This window comes from Macaca mulatta, chromosome 1 (assembly GCF_049350105.2).
Source record: "Macaca mulatta isolate MMU2019108-1 chromosome 1, T2T-MMU8v2.0, whole genome shotgun sequence".
Classification (NCBI taxonomy): domain Eukaryota; kingdom Metazoa; phylum Chordata; class Mammalia; order Primates; family Cercopithecidae; genus Macaca; species Macaca mulatta.
The window spans coordinates 192,968,097-192,982,545 of NC_133406.1; positions in this window are offsets into that span (position 1 = coordinate 192,968,097).

The window sequence follows — 14,449 nt, forward strand, 5'->3', positions numbered from 1 at the left end:
CTGCTTCACAGAGTGTCAACTCGGAACACTCAGTAGTTTTCAGCTAGCAACTGGGCTTGGGATACAAGACAGATGTACTCAGATGTCTGGTATCTTGGTGGGCATGGCTGGAGGGCTGAACTCAGTTGGGCCCTGTCTATGAAGTCTCAGGGCCTCTCCATACCGTCTCTCCAGGAGAATGGTCAGAGGAATTCTCACATGGCCAAGGCTCCCAGATACCAGAATGAAAACAGAGTGTCCTCTTAAAGGCATAGTGTCCAAAATTAGCATAGTGTCACTTCTGTTACACTATATTGGTCAAAGCAGTTACAGGTCAGACCACATTTAAGGTGTCAACCTAAAGGGCTCTTGTATTAGTCCATTTTAATGCTGCTGCTAAGGACATACCTGAGGCTGGGTAACTTATAAAGAAAAAGAGGTTTAATGGACTCACAGTTCCACGTGGCTGGGGAGGCCTCACAATCATGGTAGAACACGAAAGGCATGACTTACATGGCAATAAGCAAGGGAGAAATGAGAGCCAAGCAAAAGGGGTTTTCCCTTATAAAACCATCAGATCTCATGACACTTATTCACCACCACGAGAACAGTATGGGGAAAACCATCCCTGTGATTTAATTATCTCCCACTGAGTCCCTCCCACAACATGTGGGAATTATGGGAGGTACAACTCAAGATGAGATTTGGGTGGGGACACAGCCTAAACATATCAGCTCTCTAAAGGAAAATTATATTTATCTGAAAATGAGCACTGCAATGGGAATATGTGTGCCAAAGTCAACTATGTGCTTATCAGGTAGGTAAAGAAAGACAAAGGTTTTTAAAGAAAGAAATGAGGAGGATTACTTAATTGTTTTGAGATAATTGTCTTTGGCTGCAAGGATCAATAACAAGGGTGTTGCCAGTCCAAGGTTGGGCAGGCAGTTGCTTGGCCTCATACAAGTATTTGTGTGTGTGTGTGTGTGCGTGTGTGTAAGAGTGTGATCACCTTTGTTCAAGGTTGTGGTTTTTACAGTCTTTTGTGATAGTTCTTGTTATCAGATATTTGTACATGACAACCCTCCCTTCATGGCCTCCCCCGATTCCATTTGTGAGAGTTTTTAGCATGTGACTTTCTTTTGATTTTGACAACTTTCACATTTTCCCTTTTTAATTAAGATCTTTTTCTGAAAGCATGGCTGATTAATCACCCCGTAGTTAGGTTTTGATCACCCCTCGGTGCCGGGATGGACCTCCCAGTTTGTGGGTCTGGTCTCACATTGGAGAAAATGGTGACTAGGAGTGAGTCACCAATCATGATAAGCAATGGGTCAAAACCCATTTAACCATATTTGAGCAACAAGGGTTGTTTGGAGGGCATGGCTCTCAGGATCTCCACCTGGTATCTATTGCTAAGTTCAATTTTGTCTGTTCTGTAAGTGTTAGCTATCATCTCAAAGTGCTGGGAAAACATTATTTTATTAAGAGTTGTACTTCTATAGAAATTTGACAGGCAACAGAAACAAAGTTTAAAAAGGAAAATAATAATAATAATATAATCTTAATTTGTGTAATAGTTTTGAGCCACGAACCTGGGCTTTTATGGGTCTTGAGAAGATTTGGGAGTTGGTGGGAGAGAGGGGAGACAGCAAGGAGGCTCCTCTAGTGAGGAGGTTTGGAACTGGGTTGGGGTATTTCTCTGAGAGATGGTTTCCAGGGAACGTGGGCTGCCTAAGGAAGCGTGGTCCCGGCCCAGCCCAACACAGCCTAACAGTGGAGCTGAATTCTGGGTTTCCAGTCCTATGAGAAGACCTGTTTTCTTGTTCAACTCAGAGACTTTGAAGGGCAAAATTAGACCAGAGTGAGCACGGTGAGCCAGCAGCGAGAGGTGCTATTTTCTAGCTGAGCTTACCTTCTGGCCGCCTCCCAGCCTTGCACATCCACATGCCCCACATGGCCTCCATGCATAAACCACTGTGGTCATTTAAGGCTCAGCTCCAAAACAGTGTGACACAGCGGTTAAAAGCAAAGGCTTTGAAGTCAAATAGACCTAGGTCCAAATCCCAGCTCCAGAATTTACTATGTGACTATGGGTAAACCACTTAACCACGCTGAGCCTCGGTTTGCCATACGACCTCATAAAATTATTATGAGATTCTGTGTGATAATGTACCTCATAGACTTAGCGCAAGGCCTAGTGCATAGTCATTACTTAATAATTAGGAGCCAAAAAAGCCCCCCTCTGCTCTCACTCTTCCATAGCCCACACTGGCCTCTCCCATGTCCCCCATCCTGTCTTGCACCTAACTATGGAATGACATCTCCGGTGATATTTCTGTCTCGGGTTGACACTGTATCTCTGCACTCCTCCCCAAAAGAGAGTTAAGCAGCTTACAGTCGGGACTGAGGTTTATGCTCCCCTTTTCTCTCCACAAAACACAGGCTAGTACTGGTTGGGTACCCTGTAGGAGCACAATAAACACTGATTGGACTAAATGGCCAATTTATGGCTTCTCTTTGAACAGGCCTTAGATGATTACCTTTTATGAGGCTTACACTTTAGACTTAAGATGTAAAACAGAAGCTCAGGTTAAGAGGCAAATAATGGGATATTTTATGTGCTGTTCTGGAGCAAAAGTCCACAGCTTTATTGCAGTGGCTATAAAAGAGCATAATTGGAAAAGCCTTGATTGAGAAACCCACAGTGGAAAGAACTCTAGGTCAGGAGACAGGAAACCCAGACTTCCCACCCTGTGCTGTACCGTCCAGCCAGGCGCCTTTCCTGTCTGACCTCATGTGCAAAACCAGGGGCCCCTAAACACCCTCTCAGTTCTAACTGTCCATGGTTCTTGAGTCTACAAGTCTAAGACGCACTCCTCCCAGAATTTTATGATTCCAAAATCTTAAGATTCTCCAGTTCTAAGATTCTTATACCCGATGATCCTATAATATTAAAACTTGGCAGTTTCAGATCGTACTATCTTAAGGTTCTAGAGTAAAGTATGGTGGTTAACAGCCTGGGTCTGGAGTCAGGAGACCTGGGGTTCACATTTCAACACACTGCTTATCATAATGTGATTTTGAACAAATTACTTAGTGAGATTCTCAGTTTTCTCACCTATAGAATGGGGATAAATGCCATCACCATGTGATGATGGAGAGAGAATTAAATGAAACAGCTCCCACAAAGCACTTTCTTAGTGCTTTGACACAGAGAAAGCTATCAAGAAATGGTAGCTATTGTTATTGTTTCAACATTCCATGAATGCATTATCTCAAGAATCGAATATTCTCCCATCCTAAGTAAGTACCATCTTGTGATTCTAGGACTCTGTGACTTTCAGATGTCACACATCAGTCTAAGTTGCCAGGGACTAGGGGACTCAGACCGCATTCTAGGAGAAGGCTGTCAGCACAGCCATGGCCACCAGATGGCAGGCTCAGGTTACCAGTCCCTCTGTAACCATAACCGGATGGGCCAAGGAGCTCAGCCTCTGGGACCAGCCCTCAAGTCTTCTCTCTGGCTCTCATTTAAGAGTTCCTTTCTCTGATGTGAAGAGAGAATGAAAGGGGAGTAGGGGGAAGTTGCAACTACCATGTTTTTCTTATCAATCCAAAGATCCGCAATGCAAGAATGAAAGGGGATCCAGAGCGGGGCGGAGGTTTCATAACGAAATGAGCTTAATATGATGCCGTTTCAACACGGCTCACTGGCTGCAGGCTGGAAAGGCAGAGAGGACGCATCAGCACGTTCCGGGCCTCTCACACCGCCGCCCTGCCTGGGAGCTCTGTGGTCCTCGGGGCCCCCAGTTCAGACACTCACTCATCTGGGAGGGCAGACCTGCCCAGCGGCCGGGAGAGCAGGAATTCTCATCGCTGCCCTCACAGACGAGAGCAACCAAGGGGTCAAGGATTTGCCTCAGGCCCTTCCGTAGTGAGGTAGGATTCAGATAAAGAACTTTCCACGGCCTGTGTTGTGTCCCTGTTAAGCTGATGCTGGCAGCAGCCCGCTCAGCAGTACCCTGAAGGAGGGAACCAGACAGAAGACAGGGAAGGGTGACACAGGACAGGGGCGGACACCCCTCTGCCTTATGTCAGAGCAGCCCCTCCCAAAACACCCCCGAATGTCAGGTTCTGTGCTGGGCACTTGGCCTGCATTATCTCTAATGCAATCCTTTCAAGAACCCTTTGGGGAAGGCATTAAAAAAATGACAGCTCTGAGGGCTCAGAAAGGGGAAGGGACCCGCCCAGATCTATATAGAAATGGAGCCAGGAGTTGAGCCGAGGCTTGTTCCAGGCCGAAACTCCTGCTCTCTCTTCCCACTACAGGCACTGCCCAGGGAGTACAGCGCCGAGACAATAAGGAGGCCTAAGAGGTCGGGTCCTGGGAGACCTTGAGCGAGACCCGCCTGTGTGTAGCCCTCAAAGACTCCTTGTCAGGGCCAGGGTCAGTTGGGACACCAAGATGAGGCCCTGGTGGCCCAAATCCAGCACTGGGCTGGGGGAGGCCAGCGGGGCTCCCGGGTGCCCCGGGCGGGCGCCGCGGCCAATATTGACTTTGGTAAACACCATTTTGCACGGACCGCTGGGCGAGGGCGGGGGCGCCCTGACCCGGGGGGCGGAGGCAGCGGCTCCGCATTTAGACGAGGCCATTAGCCGCGATCGATGGCTGCGCCGCGCGCTCCGGCCGCTGGGCGCTCCCAAATGAAGGTTAAGTTTGCTCTGCGCCCCGGCGCGGCCGGCCATGCGCCCGCATAATGGTCCCGGCCCAGCCAGCCAGCGCACCCGGGTTAAGCGGAGGCCGAGGGGCCGCGCTGGCGTGCGGGGGAGGACGCGGCTTGGCCTGCAGGCCGGGGCGGGGGAACGGCAGGGTAGATGTGCTTGGGACCCAGTGTGCGGTGCCCTGGTCTGTCTCCCTCAGGGTTACCCTCCTGGGCTCCGGTGGGTCCTGGATGCGTAGGGTAATGTGCCTGTGCCTTAGCTTTTGCTCCAGGGCCACTCGTTTGAATGCACCGCCTGTGTAACCGTGTGACAGTGTGCCTGGGCGTGCACCCTCGCACCTGGACATCTGGCGTGGGCTACCTGGAACACTAGAGCCAGCCAGTCCGGAAAGCCAGAGCTCTGTGTGCCAGAATTCTGGTTCTGCCATTGCCCTATCTCTTCTTGCAAGTCCCTTCCCTGCTTCAGCCTCAGACTCATTCCCGAAACAGGCGGGTCAGAGGGCACTTGGCCCTGGACAGGCAAGGACACATTCACATGCGTATTCGTGGGTGGCTAGGCTGTGTGAGCGCACACCTGGGATGGGTGCATGGACATGGGTGTGGCTACGCCCAAGGTGTGGCTGCAGTGTGTGCCCAGGTGCTGCAGCAATCGGAGTTAAGTCTTAGTGGTTCCTCAATGGGAATCCCCCTGGGGCCTGTTGGAAACTGCAGCACAGGCAGCCTCACACCATATACCACCCCGTTAGACAGCTCCCCCCGGGACAGGAGCCACAGTGGGGGTGTAATGAATGCCCCTGAAGCACCCCACACTGCAATGGTATCACATTAATTCTCGTACTCATTCTTTTCTCCACTTTTTGCTTTTTTTTTTTTTTTTTTTTTTTTTTTTTTTTACAAATGAGCAAACTGAGACTCAGAGAGGGGAAGCAACTTGCCCAGAACCATAAAAGTCAGCAAAGGGAGGAACTGGATTCAAACCTACTTCTGCCTACTGCACCCTGTTGCTGCTGGTGGTGGCAGCTCTGGGGATGGGCAACTTGAAATGGCAGACCCTTGGCAGGAAGCGGGTGAGGACAATGCTGTGCACTCACTTTAGTGCACCCACCTGTGCGCTAAGAGAGTGTCTTCTGGTTTCTTTCGAGATCCTTTCCCCCGCCCCTACATGTTACACCGGAGCAAACTAAGGCTCAGAGAGGGGAAGGGAGTTGCCTCAGCTTGTTCAGCAAGTTAGCACTGGAACAGGGATTCGACTCCTGATAGGTTGTGGTGTGCGGCTCACCTTGGTCCTGGCTGCTTGCAATGTGTGCTACGGAGGGGGCCCAGGTTCTAGATGGCAGCCATCAGCATGAGCGAGACAGGGCGGGGGAAAAGAGACTCAAGCAATTTCCCCACTGGGGAATGAGGACCTCACTCTTGCCCACCGCCTTCTTGCGGCCCAGGCCCCAATCGGTGCACTGAGGCAGGTGTACTCATGAGCTCTGAGCAGAAGGGATGACAGGATGGCCCAGAGGGGTTTGCATGCCACCCCAGGAGGCATTAGGGAAGGTTTGGAACACTTTGTCACAGTGCGTTACCCTAGGTGCTAATGCACTACACAAAAGAACTGTCTGCCCAAAATACCAGCCATGCCCAGGAGGACCTGACCCAAGAGTCAGGAAGCAGGGAAGCAGGTGGCTCCAGAGCTGGGGAGTGGCCTCCTTCCTGCCGCTCTTCCCCTCAGCCCCCTAGCAGCCCCTTCCTTGATCAGTCCTGATAAGATAAGGTCCTGCCCAGGCCTCTTCCCCGGTCCCTCTGCCTTGGTAAATGAATGACCCATGGAGAGAAGGGGCCTGGTCCTGAGCCCTGTAGGGTTATCACTGGCAAGGTCACGCCACCCACAGGCCCACCATGCTGTCTCGGAGCTCTGGGAGCTGAGGGGCCACCATCCACGCTCCAACATATGCTGTGCTGCCTCAGCCTGATCCTTTGCTCTTCTCCCATCAGGCAGGTGAGGACTTCGGGGCCAGAGAAGCAGGGCAACTTGCCCAGGTCACAACACCGAGTCGGTGGCTTTAGAGCCCAGGTTTCCTGGTTCCCTGCCCAGGGTTCTGAATGTGCACCTTCCCCTAGCACAGACAGGCCTGGGTTACCAACCGACATATCCCTGAGCAATGACTTCAGACGGCCGGTTTTGGTACCAGCTTGGCCATTCAGTACCTGGCAGTGTGGCCCTAGGGGACAATGCCCCTGCTGGGGACCTCCATTTACCCCACTGTAAAATAAGATGTCAAGCCAGGTCCCTGAGATAAAGAGTAGGGGAACATCACTGCAGTGCTCACCTCTCTGGGGGGCCAAGGCCTCCAACCATTGCCGCCACTACCTTTTTATGGACACAAGATGTGCGTTGCTCCCTGTCCTAATGTGACTTTGGGGGTGCCAGGCTGCTCCCCAGAAGTGAGTGGTAGCCGTCACCGGGAGAGGCAGGGGGAGGCTGAGGCTTATTGTGGCTGCCTCCTCATGAGCAGTAGGAGCAGGAGAAAGAGCTCCATGGACCCTGAGCCTGAAATCTCCTTCTTCCACAGCTTCAGAGCACTCTACTCTCTCCAGAGACTTCTGCAAATGGGCCCTGGACATCCCAACCTCCTCTCCAGGATCAGAGGGTTTATCCATTTGGAGTGGATAGGTTCCATGGTGAAAGATAAACCTGAAGCCACAAGGCCATGGGTTCAATCCCCTGAGTAATTTAAAGCCAAGAGAGGTACAGGATCTTGCCCCAGGTCACACAGCAAGCCAGCGGAAAGCCAGAGTTTGCTTACTCGCTGAGACATAAAGGGTGAGTTGCAGATGCGATGCTTTTCTCAGGGGCTGCTTAGCGTTTCCCTGGCCAACAATCACTGCCACTAAACCACATCAGCTCCTGGGGGACTCCCTTAACAGAGGCTGGCTGAGGGCCTGGGCTGGCTAGGTACTGTGCTGAGCACTGTAGGAAAAGAGATGAACTGGGTATAGGCCTGCCTTGGAGGAGCTCACAGCCTAGTGCGGGAGAAGGCACCAGCAAGAAGGAAAGGAAATCACTAGAGAAATAGTGATTATGGCAGTCACTGGGGATAGAAACAGCAGTGAGCAAAAAACGCATGGTCATACCCTCCTGGAGAAACAGCATCATTTTTAATCTAATATGAAACACAAGTGAATAAGTACCGTAATACAAAGCTCAGGGGACAATAAGCACACCAACAGGCAAGGGTGACCTACTGTGAGCATCGGAAGAAGCTTTCCTGAGTAAGGAGTGGATGTCTGAGGTAAGATCTGGCAGCACAGAGGAATTAACGAGAGCTGGCCTGGAGTTGGGAGGGGCATTCCTACCAGTGGAATCTGTGCATTTGAAGGTCCTTGGGTGGGAGGAAGCCCGGAACATTTCAAATAACGAGTCCACAGTGGTGATGTGATGATTCAGTGGGTTCCATGGTGAAAGATGAACCTGAAGAAGTTGGCAGACCTAGATCACACAGGTCCCTGGGAGCCACGGAAGGAACTGGACTCTTATCCTAAAAGCAATAGCAAGCCATGGATGTAAGCAGCAGAACATAAGGTGTGTTCAAGTGATCACACTGGCAACAATGTTGAGCATGGATTGCACTGTGAACAGGAGTGGAGAGGGCAGCCCAGATGGGAAGCTTTGCTATAATCCAGGCATGGGATGGTAGCTCAGACAGGGCAGCAGAAGTGGAGATGGGCAATGTGGGTGGAGAAAGGATCCACGGGCCTTTGTGAGGGCTCAGCTTCGGAGGTGAGGGAGGAGGAGGTGTCAGGCTGACTCAGCCCTAGGGACAGGCTGCAGGCTGAAAGCTGTTACCAGGCCCAGAAACAAGAGCCCTGGAACGGACATTCTCTTTGGGGCCTGTTGGCATTTCAAGTCGCTTTAAGACGCTGAACTGAAGGGGTCAAGTAGGCAGTGGGATGTACCGTTCTTATGGGAGAGAGATGTTTATGTCATTGGCAGAGAGACGGTAGCTGAAGCCAAGGGCATGGATGAGGTCATGTAAGGAGAGAGAATCTGTGGGAGAGGAAGCAGAATGGAATTTAACCACCTGGGAGGAGAGGATGAGCCAGGAAATGACTCGAGAGAAAGCAGTCAGAACAGCAAAGCATGGTGCCCAAGAGAGGACTGGCATTCAGTTCCCGGGATCTTTACACAGACTCCTCTCTCTGTCTGAAAAGCCATCTCCCCACCAAGCCAGCTAGCCCTGAATACTCCTTCAAGGTGCTGTCCAGGTACAGTCTCCTCCACGAAGCCTTCCCAACCCACCTCACCTTTCCAAGGTTCTATAGACTTCCCATAGCCCCTGGGGCAGGAGAAGATTGTAGAAAGGGCAAGGCTTGGGAGTTTGCCTTATGACATGAGCAGGCTGCCCTCCAAGCCTTGGTCCTCTCAGCTGTCAAATGGAATAATTACTGTGCAGTGATTATATTTCTTGTGAGCAGCAAACGATATACTACATATAAAACCTGTGGCTCATAACAAGCACTCAATAAATAGAAACTATCATTATCTTAGCTCCTACCATGTTGCACTGACATTATCCGTTTTTGTCTGTTTCTCTCATCACCTCATGAACTCTTTCAGCTGACAGAGTTTATGTATCTCTGCATCACCTGTGCCTGGCCCAGGGCCTGGCATATAGTAGGTGCTCAGTGAAATGAGAGTGAAGGAAATAAAGAGGTTGATGGGGGCAAGAATGTTCAGGGTAGACCTCCTGCAGGAGGAGGTGCTAGAGAAAGGCCCAGTGGGTCCCAGAGTACCACCCCCACCAACCCCTGCAAGCAGTGCAGTGGGAGGGACGGGGGAGGGGAGAGGGAGGCAAAAACCCTCCAGGAGGGGGAACAGCTTGAACACATTTTTCCCAGCTGAGGGGGCTGGGGAATGACTTCTCTGCTGAACTGCGACCTCAGAGCCACATACCCTCTTTGAACTGTCAGGCAGCCCCCAGCCCTGTCACTCCCCATCTGAGCTGGGTGAAAAGTGAAACTCCAGCCCTGCCCTGGAGCAGTCCCCAGTGAGTACCAGGCCCAGCCCCCATGTCTGGGTTTATTTGTGTGGGGCTAGCTGATCTCCTAGTGAGGGCTCATTGCATGTCCATGGCCCAGGCCTATACACCCCCACCCTCCCCTGTAGCCCACCTGGGCCTGCTATAGCCTGAGGTCCCCAGTGGCTTTCCTCCCATGTGGGCAGGGGCCCCACACAGTGACAAAACTCAGGCTGCAGAGGTGGGCTGGAATCCTGCTCTCCGCCACACATACAAGGTTCGGGGAGCTTAAGAAAGTTTCTTCACCTCTCTAGGCCTCTGTTTACCTGAAAAATGGGGGCCTCCCTCCAGCTGTGGCCCAGAGGAAGGGGCAAGCACGTACTTATTGTATTTTTCCATGCCAGATGCCAGCGTCACGCTCTACAGCTCAAACATAGGCTTGAACCTTGAAGCAGGGTGGATGTTTTTATCCATTTGACTTAAGAGGAAAGCAGGATTTAGAAAAAAGAGGGGACCACCTGTCCAAGAACAAGTGACATCACTTGTAAATAGCAGAGCCAAGGTTCAAATGTAGGATCATGTAACCCAGGGATCAGAGTGGCAGGTGGCAGTGGAACACAGCACATCACCCCTTGTACCTGCAAGCACAAAGCTTGTGGCCCCTCAGAGCCTGTCTGCCCACCAGAAGACCAAGGCTTCCACGATTCTAACGCCAGCTAAACCCAGAGCTCATTCCCAATGGTAGCCTCAGCATCTAGCCAGGGCCTGGCACCAGAGGGGCTCAATTAATGTTTGTTGAGTGACTACATAAATGAATTTCCAACTCTTTGTAGAACATCCGTGAGGGCGGTCATAAGTTGGTGAAAGTAAATGGGGAAGACCGAGGTGAGTAAACGTGAAACATTCATTGAGTTATTAATACAAAATATTTCTCTCTGTCATCTTTTGTCTATTGGCCTCCCTTCTTTTCCTATACAAACATTTATTAGGTACCTACCATGGAACAGGCCTGTGTGGGCTCCACAGATGCAGGGATAATAAAGTTTAACATTTCTTTAGCACTTACTGTATGACTGACACTAATCCAAGCATTCTACATGGGTTTTCTCACTTAATACTCATAACAACCCGAAGAAGTAGAAACTTTTATTATTGTTCCATTTTACATGTTAGGAAACAAGAGACAAAGAAATTAAATAACTTAGTCAAACTAACTGAGAAAGTGGTGGAGCCCAGAATCATATGCAGACACTCAAATTTCAGAGCCAAGTGGGGAAAAACGTTCAACCCAAAGTACCTCACTAGCTGATTGAATCAGGTGTGGGGGGTGTTAAGTAAGGCAAGGGAGGGCCTCAGATGACATACATAGCATGGTACTTAGCAGAGAGAGAGCTCTTTCTAAATGTGACTATTGTGAGCCCTATTTTTATTGTGAAAGTATTACCATGAAAGCAGTAATTTTGTTATCCACACTTTCTCTCTTTTCTTTGGTATCTAATGAGCTTTTTTTAAAGGCCCTTAGAGGGTAGCTAAGGCATTGACTAAAGAGGAAACTGAGGCCCAGAGAAGGGCAGGAATCTGCCTCTTTCCAGGCCTCCAAGGCTAGAAGCATCAGTCTATTGGTAAATTTAACACCAGCTCTCTACAAAAGATAAAATCTGACTTGCAGTCTTTGCCAACTTCTATGGTATGTTTTCACCATGATAGATTTCAAACGGAAAGTGAGATCACTTGACAGTGGAGTTGAACAGAGGCACTTACAGTTAGCTCTGGCCAGTGGGTGCAAACCAGCTCTGCACATGGCAGACCAGAACCCAGGCTTTCTGACAAGCCTGGAGACCTTTACAGGATACCACCAAATCCAGTGGCCCCAAGGGTCCATGCAGATGAGGAGTGGGGCTATGAGGATAGGAGGAAAAGGGGAGGGACAAAATGCTAAACCCCGAAGAGCTCTGAAAAGTTCAGTGGGTCTTCCTTCTCCACACACTCAAGATTGCTTGTTCTATGCTATCTCTGATAACTTGTGAAGTGTAGACTTGGGGAGAAGAAAGGGCAATGGCTTGGTCCCTGATACCCTCCTAGATTATGAGCAGGATGTGGCAGTGTGAGCTCAGTCCTGCCTGCTTTGCAGTTCCTGAGACAAGAAGCCGTGGCTGGGGTCGCCTGCTCCCGGGGTGCAGAAAGGGAGATCAGGTGATTTCATTTCCAGAGTACAGCATATATTTCTCAATTTAACATTGGGTCATTTTCACTGCTTATTTCCTTCCTCCTGGCCTTGTAGTGCATCCAGTGATTAATCCAAGACCCAGCCTCTGACATAGGCTTAGTGATCTGTGATGTCGGACACTCTGCCAAGCACTCCTCTTCATCAGCATGGCCTCAATTCCACTAGCAGCTCTCCCACTAGGTCAAGTCAGTGGTGTGCTATTAAAATTGTCCTATTAATGATGGTAGTGAGAAAGAATAACTGCACTTACTCCAACATCTTTAAACTGACTACTTAATATTAGCGTATTGCTATCCCAAACAAGTAAAAGAAACATTTAAGCCCCCACTATGTGTCAGACATGCAATGTGCATTATATTTAATTTTCCAAGCAAACTGACCAGGAAAGTTATCATCCTCATATTTTATTGATGAATAAAGCTCTTCCTAGAAGGATTCTGTAACTTGGCTGAAGTCACATGGCTAGTAGGTGACTGTGCCAGGATTGGAACCCAGCTGTATTTGTGTTCAATACTGTATTCTTCCCCTGTTCTGTGATGATTCATCTCTCAGGTTGATTAGGAAAAAAAAAATCAAGATAATTCCGAGAGAGTGAACACAGGCTAAGCATATTAGTTTTGTATTGCTATAGAACAAATTACCACAAATTTAGCAACTTATAGGAGTATCTATTTATGATGGTATAGTTGTGTAGCCCAAAAATCCAGGTGGGCTCATCTGAGTCTTCTGCCCAGGGTCTCACAGGCTAAAATCAAGGTGTTAGCCATCTGGGTCTTATGGGAAGGCTCTGGGAAGAATGACCTTCCAACCTCAATCAGGATGTTGGCAAAATCCAGTTCTTTGCAGTTGTAGACTGAGGTCCCTGGTTCCTTGCTAGCCATCAGCTCCTTAAGGCCATTCATTTTCCTTTTCACATGGTCCTCTCCATTTTCAAAGCCAGCAATGATGCAACAAGTTATTCTCATACTTCAAATATCTCCAAGTTCTCCTTCTTCTGCATGTGTCTGACTTCCTTTTCTGCTGTTGGTTAAAGAAAGCTTGCTGCTTTTAAGGGCTCATCTGATTCCACTGGGACCACCAGATACTTCAGGATAACTTCTGTATCTTAAAGCCAACTGTACCATATACCATAACATCATCACAGGAGCGATGTCTAATCATATTCACAAGTTTCAGGAATCAAGGAAGGGCATCTTTGGGAGTCCATTTTAGAAATTCTGCCTGCTACGATAGATAAGCTTTATAGGAGAGGAGGTTCTAGGGGTACTCTCCAGGCAGGTAGGACCGGGAAGGAGAGGGGCTTCCCCCTGGAGGTCTTGAACACCTGGAAAGCACTGTGGGGACACTGGGTAGCCAAGGGGAAAGGACATAAACAAGGAGGCATGGTCTATAGTGGTTGGGGGGGGGGACAAAATTGGAAAGAAGGGGGCAAAAAAGAACAAAGGAAATGTGAAAAAAAATGCAGCCTTACATCTGTAGAGAAGTTCAAGTTCCCTTTGTTCTCTCACAGGGGCCCCAAAAGATATTCAGTAAATATGTGTGAATTAAATGGGCTGTGTTGCTCAACTCCCATGGAATGGGTTGGGTTGAGATTCACTGGGTAGGTTGGGATTAGGGCTGGGAGAGGCTGAGTTGAGATGAGTTGGATGGGGTCATATAGGTTGAGGTGGAGATTAAATGGCTTGTTTAGATTAAGAGAATTGACCTAGGCTAGGATGGGATGGATTGCACTGACTTTAGATGGGCTGAGGTACAAAGAGGTGAGTCAGGGGTAGCTTGGTTGGGGCTGGGTTTGGCTGAGCTAGGCTAATTTGAACCGGGCTGGATTTAACATTCTTGGGTGGGTTAGAATGATTTTAGGATGGGTTGGCTTTTAGCAGAGTTAGACTGAGCTGAGGATACATTTGGTTAGGGATGTATTACCTTTTAGTTGCAGAGACAGAATCTACCCTGAATAGTTTGAGCAAAAATAAATGTATTAACAGTATTTCATGGCTCACAGAAATATTTGGAGAGCTGAAAACAGATTCTCGCCTTCATCTTCAGGACCAACTCCCAAAGTTAGGCTGCAGAATGGACCACCAAGGCAGCTGCTCCTTTTGCAACCTTTAGGAAGTCATCTGCCAAGTCAGGAAGCCACCAATTTGGCTTCTGACTCAAGAAACATGCTCGCCTGCATGTCCACACTAGCTAAATGCACACTTCAGTGAAAGCATTGACAGGTTTTCTCTCCAGAAAAAAAAAGTATGGTGAGGAAATTATTTGGGCAGGTAACACAAAATTGGAAAAATATTCCTAGTTGTTGAATCTGGGTCATACAGATAGAAGTACATCACACTATCCTCTCTTCTTTTGCATGGGTTTGTTTCTATGGTTATTGTTTTGAAAGGACAGCTCATTTCTTGCCTTTCTGCCCATTCAATACACTTCTGACTTCAAGCCTTGCATGAATGTATGGCATGCAGTAAAACCTACATAACATCTGCATTCTAACTCTAGGGCAGTTTAGGAAATAC